This window comes from Amblyomma mixtum, chromosome 1 (assembly GCF_055824585.1).
Source record: "Amblyomma mixtum isolate Tamu chromosome 1, ASM5582458v1, whole genome shotgun sequence".
Lineage (NCBI taxonomy): Eukaryota > Metazoa > Arthropoda > Arachnida > Ixodida > Ixodidae > Amblyomma > Amblyomma mixtum.
The window spans coordinates 9,950,499-9,965,619 of NC_143012.1; the positions used below are offsets into that span (position 1 = coordinate 9,950,499).

Below are 15,121 nucleotides of genomic sequence, written 5' to 3' on the forward strand. Positions count from 1 at the left end.
GGCCATTTCAACCCAGAGCTTTACTCAGCGCCGATTCGCATGAACGTAGGGGCGATTGGAGTATTGGCCAAGGTGTAGTGCGGATGTATTAGCCGACGGTGCCCGAGCACACAGTCATGAGGGAAGGCACGCGCACACATGAGCCCGTATATATGAAAGCCTTTTGCCCGACCTTTTAATACTACGGCTAAAAACTTTTGCTTCCCTTAATACTCCTTTCACTCTCTTAATTCTTGCGCCTGATGTTGGCCCTTTGAACTATATATAATCTGCGTGGAGGAAGCCATTACGTAGTCAGCGTTATCATGCAGGTAGTAAATCATCGTAGTTGTCGCCGGTTAACCGCCTTTGAAATGCTCATAGCCTTGTGTAATTGGGATCCTCGAAGGCTTGGAGGAGTTGTCCTGTCCGCAATGAGCTTTTCGTTGGTTTTTTTTTTAAATTTTGATGCTTCTACACTGTCACCATGACTAAAATTCAATGTTTCTGTTGGATACAGGCCTAACAGTGGAATGAAACGTATGTATGTGCTACTTGGTTAATATACAAGAGCGGTAAAAGGTTTTTACCTCACGGTTTTTTTTTTTAATTCCTGAAGAAATTTTGAATCGCTGTCCAAGGATCGGGACAGTCACTTTTAGCCTTTCAGATTTATGCTGAAAATATTGATGGATGATAGCGTAAGTCTTCATGTTGGCTGTAAAAAAAATAAGACAACTGTAAAGGGACAGCCGATATACCAACGTCGGTGTAGCTTCCTCGGAATGCCTCAATTTGCTCGTGTATTCGTTATAGTGAAGTTGCCTTGCTACGAAAGAAGGACCCCGGTCCCGAACAAGTTCGTCACAATCAGCGGTATGCTGTCAATCTTGTGATGGCGCAGCAAAACCAGCGCGTGCATACACCTACGCCTCTGCATGCGTCTCCCTGTAGGGGCAGGGATAGGAGCCTGCGGCCTCTGATAATTTGATTACGTCCAGGAAGGATTACTTCATCTTCTCCTTGGGCCATTGGTCTACCAGGTCGTAGGGTACCTTTCGCCGTTGAGTAAGGACACTTGCCATCTAAGTGGCTCCCTGTTCTAATGAACCGTGTCTGCTAAGGCGTGCGGTCAATTCTCTTGATTGGGGGCCACTCTTGTCCCCTTCTTTTCCTTGCCAGTGTTCCCTCCTTCTTTCCACATCCACTCCCTTTCAGCATGTCTCTCATGCCGCTGAGCTGCCATGAAGAAAATAGGTCTTTGTGCCTAGTCTGCCGCATGTGCATGCACTCCACATATTGCTGACGAATCGTGGGCTGATAGATGGTTTGTTCTGTCTATAGCTCCTGTTGCTCAGCTTTTCGTAATCCCCTGTTCCATTTGCTCTCAGCAGTTCAAGACTGGGCCTCGCTTCATCGCTAATCTTGCGTGGCTGAGCGAGGAGTGGATCATCGCTGAATTCATTCTTGTCAGCGTGCACTTATTCCCTTTGCACAGGAAAAAAGCGACTGTGCCTAACAGCACCAAACTCTATCGCGTCTAGTAACTTTTGAAAACTTTCTGTCGACCCAGTACGATATCTGAATGGGCTGTGTACTTTGCATCGGAGGTCGTCTTCATCTTCACGGTTTTTATACTCTGCGCCTTCAGGCTCTCACCACATGGTCTTGTCGGTACGTGAACGATTTCACTTTACGTTATCTGAACCAGGGTTGTCTTTCCTTGCGTTCTCGGAGGCTTCTCCGTGTCTTAAAATGCGCACAGAAGAAAGCGCAACCTATAGCACCGATCGGATAAAGAAACTCGGCGGCAAAAAGAAACCGTGCGTGTTGAATGGCGTGGGGGCATGGCGTGCCATTCCTCCGTGGCGTGTTCTCGCTTATCGGGGGACTTCTCCCGGCTCTGTCCGGATGGCGTGCGGTGCGCCGCTGCAGCAGACGGTGTCTTGGGACGCGCGCGGTCGGAGGGGGCAATATTAAAACTGGCACAAAAAGACCGCACGACATACTTTGTATCGTTTCCTCAATTTTTTTCTCTCTCACGGTAGCAGTCTCCGGAATGTCACTGTGGCTGTTTTGAGCTCTCAAAGCCATAGTGCAATAAAGTTTTAAAAAGACACTAAAGTGTTAAAAAGAGAAGAATGAAATACATTGGAAAAGAAGATACAGTCAGGGAGAAAAGTGGCGCCCTCTTTTCTTTAAAGTGACGTCTTGAAGAGCCACTGACGTAGCAGTTGGCCTGAGCAGTAAAAGTAGACACGCCATAGTGCCATTGGAGTGGGTTGCTATAGCCCCATAGGCTGCAGTATCTGGATAGCTGCGGCAGTGAGGTAGAGCAGAGTCGGGATACGGGTGAGGGAAGAAAGGTTGGGGTCGTAAGCGAAACGTAGCACGCACGGATGAATCTAGGTTTCGTCGCTTGGAGAGAACAAGGCCGTGAAGCAGGTAATCGCTGGATGGCTCATTGTTCTAAGAATAAATGTTAAGAAAAATAAAAAAGGCATCAAGTGCAGCGGCCTACAATTAATAAAAGGAAAAAAAAGGCCAGGAATAGAAAGTATAAGAGGGGGTTAAGGGAGAGGCATAATAGGGAAAGAAGGGAGGGTATAGGGAATGGGTCGCACAGAAGGTCTGGGGATGGTTGCGTGATGGGGCGCCAGCGAGGACATCAAGGCGAGGACGTACCGCGCTGCTGAGGAAAAACTTCAGAGGGCGATGGGGAAAAAGACTTCAAGCCAAACGAAAAGCAAAATAATAAAGTAGGCAGTGTGTCTGCAAAGTGTGGGGAAAGAAGGAAAGCAGGGCGGTCTCAAAACGATTGCGTGAAGCGGGTCCTGAAATATAAATTTGGTCGCTGGGGAAGACGGGACGTGTAGTGTAGTAATATGGCGCGGGGAACGTGCTTGGGGCCCGTAGGGAAAGGGTGTGGAGGGGAGTCCTGTTGCGTGGCGTGACGACCGCGGTTGTGGTCCACGGCACGAAAAGAAAGGAAATGAAAAAAGAAAAGAGGGATGGTTGGTCTTTTCTTTTTTTTCTGGTTTTGCTGGCACTGCTTCGCTTCGAAGAAGGCACCGAGTGGTTTTTGGAGTGAAGTAAAGGTGTAAAAAGGAGTAGGTGCATCGCTTCCCTAAAGTGGGCGGTGTCGGGTAAAATAGGGAAGAGTGCCCTTCCTTTATTGGACGTTAGGAGGGAAGAATTGAGGGAGTTGATGCTGGGCCTTAGCTGATGGTCGCGTCACTATTCCTCCCCGTCCCCCGCCCTCTTCTTCTTACCACCCGCTCTCCTTGAGTCGATTTCCAGCGCCGCTTTTCGCGATGGTGAGCCACCCGTCTGAGGCACCTGACCCCGCGCTTAGATTATTAAACGCGCTCTAGCTGGCTCTATGGTCAGTGTTTCCCATATCCCCCCCCCCCCCCCTTTTTTCTGGTGCCACCCTTTTTCCTTTTTTTTTCTTTTCAATTATCCTTTCCCTGCCCTTGTTCTCCCTGATAAGTCGAGAAGCACCATCACCTATCGGATATTAACAAATTATTAGTCTCTTCGAGAACTTGAATTACTGTGTCTTAAGTGGACTTGAGCTAGAGTGCTGACATGTGTGTGTGTGGGGGGGGGGGGGGGGGGGGGGGGTGTTGGTTATATTTCCTCACTAGCCCTGCGCATAGTTCTTGCTCTCTTTCAAAGATGGCGCGCTCTTCACCGTCCCCGTGCGCGCATATGCTGCTAACGTGACTCATGCACTCTGCTAACTTGTATAGTACACTGTAAACACAAATAAGCCCAAATAGGAATATAAATGGCTAGTGTCCGCTTTTAAACTCCTTATTGAAAATTGCGCAATCGACTTTAAGTAGTAAAAAAGAGGAAATCCTCCTTTTTTACTGCCGTCGCGAAATCGAGGAGTAAAATAAAGCATTTACATGATTTTACTACTTTTCCAATAAGGAGTATGTCGGCTTCAATACTCCTTCAGGCCCTTTATGCACTCCTTAGTGTCTGCCCGCCGCCTAGTGGCAGCTGCCGGTTCGCTGCACTTGCAGGTGACGACGCCGGCTCTGTCGTCGCTGCCTGCTCGCCTGTGCTTTTGCTGCTTCACGCACGTTTGTCATGTTACAAGACACCGGATCGCCGCAACCTCGCGCACCAAGGTGCGCCACAGACAGTGCCTGTGAAGCCCCCAGTGTATTCGGAGAACGCTTGGTGTTGCATCGCCTGCGACGGCAGTCTGCGAGAGGCTTAGCCAGCCGAGCTCAGCCGAGCCAACATGGCGGTGTGTGACGCGTCGACCTCCCCGAAGCCGCCAGTTTGCCACCCGCTCCTTTGTGCGCTCTTGTCGTGACGTAAGACTGGACATCATCGACCTTAGCAGCAACGTGCTGCAATGAACGTCTCACTCAAGCCAGCAATATGTGCAGAAGCAGCGGCTAGTCATTCATTGTCTACGCAGCATACAAGTGTTGGCTGCTGCCGTTTCGCCGCGCCGACATGGCGATGTGTGTGTGACGCACCAGTTTTCTCGACATCGTCGGCCCCTCGTTCTTTCGCTGTATTGCAAGAATACTAAAGACCGGATTATCATCGTCGTGTGTTCTGGTAAGCAGTATTAAACTCTCCTTTGATGCCATAGACGCGCATGCACTTAACGCCGCTCCCTTTTCAGTGTGCGTAGACTTGCTGTGAACCACGGGTGCGCCGAGATGAAAGGCTTAACGAGAACAGCAAAACAGCAAAGGCTTCATTGTGGTCCGGTGGAGCCAACTCACACAGCAGGCATGAAGTAAGTATCTGAGAAATTTGTTGTTGCATGCGGCTGAAAAAAAGAGTGTGGCACTGCAGTCGTGGCTGTTAGCTAACATGTACAGCTGGAAGTACGGTCAGTTCTTCTTGCTTCCATAAAACTTCTTGCTTACTTAACTTTTATACGCCCTAAACTTGAGTTTGCATGTGCAGCGTATGATCCTTTCAATGCTAACCTTATCACTATGCTCGAATCTGTCCAGAACCGTGCTGTCAGATTTATTTGGTCTGACTACTCTTATCACACTAGCGTTTCTGCATTAAAATCCCAGCTCAGTCTTCCCACACTAGCCTGCAGTCGCAAAATCGCCCGTCTTTCCTTGTATCACAAATTTTTTCACACCTTTAACCACGATGCCCCCCGTATCACACGCGCTCATCGGATATCCCGTAACTCCCACCCAAACGCTGTCTACCCCGAGAAATCTCGTACTGTAACATATCAGCAGTCTTTCTTTCTTAGAACAGCCAACGACTGGAATGACCTTCCATCCGAGGTGGCGACCATCATCAATCCAGTCCTTTTCAAATCCGCCATCGAAGATCATCTGTGTCCAAAAAAATAGAATTTTGTCAGCCCACCCCTCATGTAATGTCCTTCTGGACCTTTGAGGAATAATAAATAAATAAATAAATAAATAAATAAATAAATAAATAAATAAGTTCTTCTATAGGGACCAAATTTTCTTCATGCGTTCACGCCCCATGAATGTGGAAAAGCTGTACAGGCAATGACAGGTGAAAATGCACAGCCTTGGGGTCTGTGAATTTTTGTCACGTTATTACGAACAGTGCTGAGAACAAAACATTGCCTGCCCTAATGTGTTGCTTCCTTTCCTGTGTTTTAAGAGGGCCTTGTTATGCAAACAATGCAAGCGATTTTATTCTTTTCAGTCATAGCACAGGACATGGCGACGCCTTAGCGCTCACGGAGATTAGCTAAACTGTTACATTTTCCGAGTTGGTGGCATCTTAACGTTGCAGAGATTTTCGGCAGCGGACATGAGGTTTCAACCATACTGAACGCTGCCTTTTCTGGATGGTTAGGCGTCTAGTTCCAAAATGTGGTATCTTGTAAGCTCTTCGCATTTGAAAAATGTTAAAAGAAGTTTCCACTTCGCGTGCAGTTTCCGAACACATTCCATTATGTGAAACTCGTGGAGGCAAGCGTTCCGGTTCAGACTGCTGATCCCAGGAAGGCAGCGAAAGAAAAAGAATAAAGCTTACGCCAGTGTACGAGATCCCCTGCTCGTGCTGGACGTAGTACATTGGCGAAAGCAAGCATTTCCCAGAAAAACTGAAGCAGCACAAAGCGGATGCCAAACAAATGAACAAGGAAGGAAGCGCGGGTTGACAAGACTGACTTCGAGGGAACTATCCTTGCATCAACTGTCTACGATCAGTGACCCGGCGGATGACTAACCGAAGGCTTAAAAAAGGCAAGCTGTCACTCACTCGCAGTCACACCTGCTGAAAGAAGCAAGAAGATTCCCAAACATGTTTTTTTTTTTTTTCTGGTTGGCGTTCTTTCCCGAAAGTATATTCCTTACCCAGCCAGATAGACCTGTCTAGAATGTTTTCTTTTGAACCCTGGCCACGAATGTGAGGGCAAAGCTTAACAGAAGACAGGTGGCGGCGGGAGGGTGGGTCTGGTGGTAGCTTTCTATTCCTAACAATGCCTGCTATGTCAGTCACCCTTGCCCTGCCTTTGGCCTATACACAGAATGAGGACGTCCTGAAAATGCGTAGCTGCGGGCTCTCCCATCAAGGAAATTGCATGTAAGCTTCCGCTGCGTGTATGCAAAGCGCTGTCTTTTGTTTGCATGTTTTGATTTCAGTAATTGGTTCTGATATGGTGCCTGAAAAGCATGAGGAACCTCTGACAAGTAAAAAAAAAATTATATCTCGAGGCCTCTTTCGGTGCAGGAACGCAGACAAAGGCAGCGCGAATGCGCAAGTGCCTCAGTAAGACCATTTTATTTTTTTTCAGTTTTATGCTTTGCGGAAAAAATGTTCCCTATCGATGCTGCTTCCCATTCGCCGTATTGCCTTAACGTTTACGAAAGCGGCTCTCTGGAATTTGTGATTCCCTGAAAACCGCGTTTAGCCGCTGTCATCCGACAGGGTACAGGTATGTATTAGCTAGTTGATTACCTACTATGTTCTGCTAGCTAATCTTTTGTCATGAAAAACGTTTAAACTTCAGTAATACCTACTTTATTGAAAAGTGAACTCTGAACGGTTGACTACTACACTTGAAGCACGTCATACTTCAAGCTTAGAGGTGCAATTCCACTGATGCATTTGTTTTTCTAATCTTTCTTTCAGAAGGAGCCTGTATGTTGACAGCGAAGCATTTCAAGGTTCCCTCCTTGCTTTCAAGTGTGGCATCTCTATTTTCATTTCTTTGGGTATTTAAATTATGTACCCAAAGACAGCGTGGGTTAAGGCACTCTTCTTTTCTACAGGGGCCAAGACGTTGGTTCTCTGTAACCGTCGAAAGCAAGCTGCCGAACACATGTCTCAAATGTTTTGTACCCAATAAAATATTGTTTGAAATAAATCACTGTAAGTTCATCGAAGCATTTATCATGGAATATCAAGCTCTAAAATGAGCCTTCCATACGAATACTTTATTTCAAATCGGCTTCCGCATCAAGTGAAGTAATATACTCATCTGGGAATCATAAATGTAACCCTATAGTAAGAAAAATTTCTCCAAAAATTTCCTGTCAAAACTACTTAAAAGGAACAGGCACGTACTCCTGAAATGTACTATAAAAGTAGCTTCAAAGGAGTATATAATACTTCCATTAATTGCCATGCTAACTCCTTTGTGATCACAACTTTACTCCTAAATAAACTCCCGTCTGCAGAGCGGTAACACTTTACTCCTTCTAGCACTCCGAAAGTATCCCTTCAAGCAGAGGAGTAGACGATATACTCCTATTCTGAGGAGTATAGAAACCCCTTTTCGGGAGTGCGCTACGCGATGAGCCATTTACTCCTATCCGGGTGTTTTTCGGTTTGCAGTGTAATGCTCCCTAACGCCTTACCCTTATTCTTTCGTCCTAGCTTCCATCATGACTAATTTGGATAACATTTCGTACGCCCTGTCACACGCAACGGCACTGTCCTGCGACACTCTTTACTCATCTTGTGACGTTCGTCGTTGTCGCTATCCCATTTGCGCGATTTTTGTTCCGTGCGCGTGACATTTGGTCGCTTTGGGTTTATTCTATAAGGTCTGTATTTCACGCTGAAGTCTATATATCACGCGAGGAATGTTCGAAACCAGCCGAGCCAGACTACAAGGGGCAACTTTTTTCCTTTTGGCGTACTCTATGCCGTCGAACGCTCTCTATTAATTTGCCGCGTTCTACTTTCGAGTCCACGCCCGAACGCAACCTAAATGTTAAGCCTGCTTTAGTTAGTGCACTATAGGCTATAGGCTGGACGGGTTGGGCAGCGGTTCATAGAAATCCAGGCTCGTGCGCACGCGTTATGCTAATTGCTATTCTCGCCAAAGATCGAACCAGACGATCATTAATTGCGCGCCTAGTTAGCTTCTGTCAGGGCGCCGCCGGTCTGCTTGGAACAGTAGAGCATTATTCTGGGACTGTGTCTTCATCAACCGCGTTTCTTTTTTTTTATGTTTGCGCTCGTGCGTTTCTACATCGTTCTTTTTTCCTTCACTTTTAAACCCCGAAACTCGACTCTTGTTCCGTAACTGTTGGCGCGCCTAACTCCATGGGCGCCATCAAACGGGACCAGATAGAAGCGGCGACCGATTTTGCTTGTTTGTTCGTTGATGCGTTTGTTTGTTTGTTTGTTTGTTTGTTTGTTTGTCCGCTTCTCCGCACTTTAATCCTCTGGGCGCGCAGTTTTGCGAACTCCGCGAGCACCCGGACGTCGAGCCCGCAAGCCTCCCTCGAAATCGCCATCCCCCCGCCGCTGAGCTCGTCGCATTATAAGTTGGTGCGCTCGCGCAAAAAGCCGCGCTAACCATCCGCTGAGCCCGGTAGGGATGTGTGTGTGTGTCTGTGCGTGTGTGTGTGTTTGTTGAGAGTGCAGCACGGAGGCAGGGTTCAAGCGGCTTTTCGGTCTACTCAACTTGGATGCGTTGTTAGAAACGGCGCGGATTTACAACCGGCCGCCTGCGAGAACGCTGCTCGTTAGGACGCGCGCGCATGCGCACTTTACTTTGCGTTGGCTCAGTTGTTTCCGTCATGTTTTCTTTTTTATAAGCGGGTGGCTCAGTCGATTCGCCCCCTTAAACTAGACGAGCGTTCGTTTCCACCGCGTTCGTTTTCGTTTGTCTAACTTTGTTTGTTTAACTTGCCGTCCCGCCGAGCGCAAACATCCGCTAACCACGCGAATTCAAATCTATATTCTGGTTGCTTATGCCGCATAACAGCTGACGGGAAGCGACACCCTAAGCTGACCGTATTGGTGCGTGCGTTGCTAATCGGATGATGCAAATATGCATAACATGGTTTTATCTATGCCCCCTTTCGGTTCACTTGACAATACCGTACTAAAGAACAACAACAACAAAAAAAAAAACGGCTGTTTTAACGCTCCGAAACTACGCGACCTTATTTCTGTGTATACGGTTATATAGGAGAGGGTTGGGGGGGGGGGGGGATGTCTGAAAGAATAAAACACTAAAGAGACACTCCGGATATGTGTGCGGCGTGTAGGGTCGCTTGTGTACCGGAAAAACACAACGCCACGAAAACGACTTCACGGTTGCGCCTTGCATTAACGCCTCTACCACCCTTTTTATTACCTTTCATTGCTTCTATCCGCTCGGCTGTGCTTCGAAAATGCTTTTTAAGCCATGAGTGCAAGAGCTGGAGTGGGGGAGGGGTCGAGGTACGCAGCAATGCGAACTCAAAACCCCCTCACTCAGGTAGATGCGTGGCTTTTTAGTTGCAATATTCGTTACGGTCCCGAACATTCACGGCGATGTTTTTGCAACAGCGTTTGCAACGAAGCCGTGGCGAATCAAAAATCTACAGGAAGCCAGATATGCGGGAGGAGGCGTCAACTGAACCCGCTTCGCAGGGTTTTCTCGTCGGAAACTCGAGGTTAACGCAAAAAAGTGGGAGTGTGAGGTCGGAAGGGAGGAAGGGGGCTGAGAGTGTTGTTGCCCGAAAATTGCCTAGCAGTCCGGGGGAGCGAGTAGGGATGGATGGTGGTGAGGTTGCAGATGCAGGCAGGCAGCAGCAGCAGCAGCTTGAAGTAACAGCAGCGACAGCAGAGGATACGTGCGCCCTCGACGGCTGTCGGAGCAGCCGCGTCTGCCCTGTTGTGGGGATGCGCGCCTTCTGCACCGGACGTGTAAATGGTTTCGTTAATCGAGACGAATTGCGGAAGGCAGCCGGGCGAGCGCCGAGCCCCGCGTGGCGAAGGTTATCAAAATTTTAAAACCGCTACCACCGTCTATATCGCGTCTCATGCTGCGCGTCTCCCCTTCTCTTCAGTGGTGAGAGATAGAAGGGGAGAGCTTTTGCCAGTGTCACGGCTCCGAAAGGAGCGCGAGGCACCTTCCCGAACCGAGGCAAAGGGGTTGGAGCTTTGACGCCCAGCGGTAGCCGGTTTATGTTCAGCGTCGCGAATGAGGACAGAACCACGAAGTCAGTCTCCGAAAATAAGATCTATTCTCAGTATCAACCGCAGGAGACTCAGACGCAAGCATTTACAAAAAAAGTGAAAATAATAAAGCACAATAAGTAATGGACAGGAAAACTAGTAATTGCAAATACAACAGTCAAATTTGAACTAACAGGTTACATGCAGGTTGCACACAGACATCGAAAATTACAGAATAGGAGTGAAGGGAAAGTTCACAGTCAATTAGGAACGGTCCAGCGAGCGCGGCGGCAGTCCACTCACAAAGACGACGCAGAAGGGGAGCTCTCGAAGGTGACGGTCCTTCCGGAGTCCTGTGGCGTTCTTCGGAGTGCGATGCGGCGGCGGCTCGGGGAGTCCGGAGTGCTCGGAGGCGAGAGGCGCACTAATGTTGTGTCCGACTCGGGTTCTTGTCCAGCCGTCGGTTGTCAAAGCACAAGACACTCCCTCCCATCCAATAATTCACTCTAAGGGACAGCCCCCATAAAACAAATACCCATAAGCGCACCAAGCAGTCGATACACAAAGGACGGAGCACGTAGGTTCCGCTCCTTCCACTATGCATGGCCGCCATTTTGAGGGTGAAAAAAAAAGTAGGACAACCAAAAGAATGGTCACGTACGCCAACATCTTCTGTCCTGCAAGGGGGCACCTTGCAGGCGAGGAAAGTTAAAAAGTTGAAAAGGAAGCCCAAAGCTTTGGGCCTGTTAGGGGTGACTTTGAGCTCGAAAACCTAACACATATACACAACAAGCCGGGTGTGCTTCCCCGCTCGCGCACTGCGGGGGGTCTGCCTAACTGGACGGAAACTAACACGCGAAGACGACGCGCACGTACTCGCGCTCTTGCGACGATCGACCAAGGCACAGACATACAGGATACATTGACATGTGATATCAACAAACTCTATAACTTACAGATGCTTAATTACCCGAACTTGATAATATACAAATGCGTACCACTTTTGTGACACGGCCCCCCACTTTCAGAATATTATGGAATAATATTCTAAACTAACAAAACGTGGCACGCAGGCCAACACAATGCATGTAGATGCAATATACCATAAGTAGCACATAAAACAAAATTCACAACACAAAACAAAACGAAGCTCAGACAACACATAGGAGTATAAACCGATATTCCGCGATGCAAGCAAAATCACATGAAATCTACAAGCGGCTGAGGTAGTCCGCCCCGACGTTCTGACTACCCTTAATATGTTGTACGCGGAAATTATACTCCTGGAGGAGCAAACTCCAGCGAAGAACTCGGCTGTTCAATTGTCTACTCTTCTGGATATAGGCCAGCGGCTTTTTGACCAGGAGTACGGGGGAGTTATATGGGGACACGGACTTCTCCACAATTCCCAACCTCTCCATTTCTTGCACTTCGCTCTCGATACCTTGCCGGGTTGCGAACGGCAAAGGGTATACTGCTTGACGTGAACTGGTGTGGTTGTCGTATGCGGGAGATAGCACTTGATCCATTCAGTTTTGCCGGGAACATTAGAGAAAATAGCCGCGTGCTTCTCCATTGTGGACAAAAGGAGCTGTTTCTTCGCGGCATCGAGATGTGGGGATAGTTTCACTTCTGCCACTCCCTCTGTTTTCTCAAACTCTGGAACCGGCAGCTTACTGTCCTCATCCGTTTCAATCAGGCTACTGATCACCAGGCACAGTCTGTTGGCGGGTGCGTCTCCCCTCTCTTCGTACTTTTTTAGCATATTTGCGTGAAAAATCTTTGACCCGCTAGCCGTCTCAATGGCGTAATATGCGTCTCCTTTCTTGGCGGTGACCTCGAATGGGCCCTTCCACTGCAGCAACAACTTGTTGCTATCAGTTGGGAGCAGCACTAACACCTTGTGGCCAGGTTCGAAGTTCCGGTCCTTCGCCTTACGGTCGTAGAACTTCCTATAACGAGTACCTGCTCTTTCAAGTTCCTCATGCGCCAAACGACACGTCTCTTCCAGTCTGTTTCGAAGGTCGAGTACGTGCTCGTAAGTGGTCTTGGCCTCTTCATCTAGGCTCTCGTTCGTCCACACCTCCTTTAGAATAGCCAGTGGCACACGCACGTGTCGGCCGTAGAGGAGGTCAAACGGCGAGAAACCCAGGCTGGATTGGGGAACCTCCCGGTAGGCAAAAAGAAGAGGGGATAGGTACCGATCCCAGTCTTTTGGCTTCTCAGCGCACATTCGCCTCAGCATCATCTTCAATGTGCCGTTGAACTTCTCCACTAACCCGTTAGCCATGGGGTGGTATGGAGTGGTGTGAAGTTGACGGATGGAAAGCAGCCGTGCCACTTCCTTCATCAATTCTGAGGTGAAGTTTGTGCCACGGTCGCTGAGTACCTCTTTGGGGACACCGAATCGCGAAAACATCGCCACCAGAGCTTCGGCAACACGCTCGGATTCTATGCTTGGCAAAGCCACTGCATCCGGGTAACGGGTGGCATAGTCGATCAGCGTTAAGATGTATTTATTGCCCTGTTTGGACGGAGGGTAGATTGGCCCGACGATGTCAATGGCCACCCGTTTGAAGGGGGTGTCAATGATTGGTGCCTTCCCAAGGGGAACGCGTGGCACTCTCCCCTTCGGCGTGGTTCGCTGACAAATGTCGCATGATGCCACGAATCTCTTGACATCCGCCGTGATGCCAGGCCAGAAAAACTCCTCTAAAATGCGCTCTTTTGTTTTCTGGGCACCCAGATGTCCTGCCATTACGCTGTCATGAGCCATCTTGAGCACCGTTTCTCGGTGCCGCTCGGGAACGACCAGCTGTCGCACCTGTCGTCCGTCCCTCTCCGTGTAGCATCTGTACAAAAGACCGCCTTCCTTCTTGAACAGAATGCTGCTCTCACCATCCCGACACTTTAATTGCTTGTCGATTTGTGAGAAGCACGATTGCAGCGTTCGATCTTTTTCTTGATCAGCTGCATAGCTTTCTCCATCCTCGAATTGTCCTTCCGCGTCCGGAGTGCCGAGTTTCTGGAATTTCGGGGGCCCCTTTTTGGCCTGAGCGCGAGTTACTACGGCGGCGGTGGTTTCGGCGACTAAATCCATTTCCACAGTAGCCCCTTCGACTGGTTCAACGGGATCATCAGGAGCCCTGGCACCCTCTATATTACCCAGTATCAGGTCATATATAGGGTCCTGCATGCACAGTGCTACGAGATTTCCGCTGTAGTAAGGGGTCCGGACCTGCACCTGCGCTTCTGGGAGCATCTTCACTGTGCCGTCGACCAAGTACACGGGTTTACTCGTCCCCGTTAGCTGGTCATCTGTTATCAAATCCTTCCGGATAATCACGGTGTTACAACCGGTGTCACGCAACACAGTGACTGCCCTCCCGTTCAAACTTCCCGCAACTACGGGTAATCCTTCCACCAAAAACCTCTTCCGCGCTGTTCGCACCGCACTGACAACGGGAATACGGCTACCATCCTTCAACTCTAGATAGCCGTCGCAAATGTTTTTTTCGACCTCCCTCGAGGGGGAGTACACACAGGCTGCCTGGTTCTGCTCAGGCGCGCCTTGTCCACACGCATTCGCTTTGTGCCCTTTTCGGCCACACTTGAAGCAGTGGGGGAGGTGGTTGGCAGGGACGCGGCTCCGACACTGCGCGGCAGTGTGCCCCGTCCGGCCGCAGAGATAACATCTCGACGCTCCCCTCTCGCCGGGTTTTCTTTCGTCGCCTCCCGCTTTGTTTGCTTCCTCCCGGCTTTCTTTCCTTCCCTTCGCTAGGTTGGCACCTCCTTGTGCGTCCAAGAATTGATCAGCGAGGTTTAGCATGTCCTGCAGTGTTCCCGCCTTCCGCTCTTTTAAATACAATGACAGTCTCGCGTGACAGCTGCTCAGAAATTGCTCCTTAATGAACAACTCACGAAGCGTCTTGTATTCGAGGGGGATTTCAGACAACTCCACCCAGCGGTCTAAGTAATGGCTTAGACGCGCTGCATATTGTGCGGCTGTCTCGCCGTCAGCTGGTTTCCCGCTCCGGAACTTTTCTCGGAACCCGTCGACTGTAAATCGAAATCGCTTCAAGAGCGCCGCCTTGACCTTCTTGTAATCGGAGGCGTCTTCAGGTGTAAGTCGCCCGAAAACATTCAACGCCTCCCCGCTTAGGCATGTGCTGAGTGCCGTCGCCCATTGGTCTTCAGGCCACTTCTGGCTACAGGCTATGCCCTCGAATCGCCTAATGTAGGCATCCAGGTCGTCCTTCCTCTCGTCAAAGGAAACAAGCAGCCGGCTGGGGTTCAGTCGGAAACTGGGTTCTGCTACCACGTCGCGACTGTCAGCCCTTACCACGGACTCGTCTCCCGCCTGTCGAAGCGATAATCTTAGCTGAAGAAGCTTGGCTTCGAGCTCACCTGCCTCTTTTGCTGCCGCGCGCTCTTGTTCTGCGGTTTGCCGTGCGAGTGACCTTTCCTCCCTCTGTCGAGCTTGCTCGTCCTCTATCCATTTTCTCAATTCCACTCCTGAGAGACCTAACTGACCACCTATGGATACTAATCTCTCTAGCTCCATGTTCACAAAAGCATAGGAACAATCAAAAACTGACAAACCAAACTACCAAAACTGAAAAACCATCTATCAGCAATGCACACTTGTCAACTAACTCACTCTTCGAGATCACTTGTAATTCGAGGCTCGTTCACCATCCACAACGCTTACTCATTACGTCAAAGTCCTGTCGCGGACGCCAGAATTTGT

The 15,121-nt window shown here is 49.2% G+C and overlaps 1 protein-coding gene across 2 annotated transcripts in view; it reads left to right on the plus strand.

The window, feature by feature from the left end:
• Window positions 1-15,121, plus strand: part of LOC149365417 (ephrin-B3-like) — a 316,084-nt gene that overhangs the window by 194,534 nt on the left and 106,429 nt on the right. The window contains exons 1-2 of one of the 2 annotated variants that reach the window (XM_089542477.1): window positions 3,734-4,569; window positions 4,637-4,753. The exons of the other annotated variant lie outside the window; for it this stretch is intronic. The gene's annotated coding sequence lies outside the window, so the exon portion shown is untranslated. Of the gene's footprint in view, window positions 1-3,733; window positions 4,570-4,636; window positions 4,754-15,121 lie in introns of those variants that run through there. 2 annotated transcript variants of the gene reach the window in all.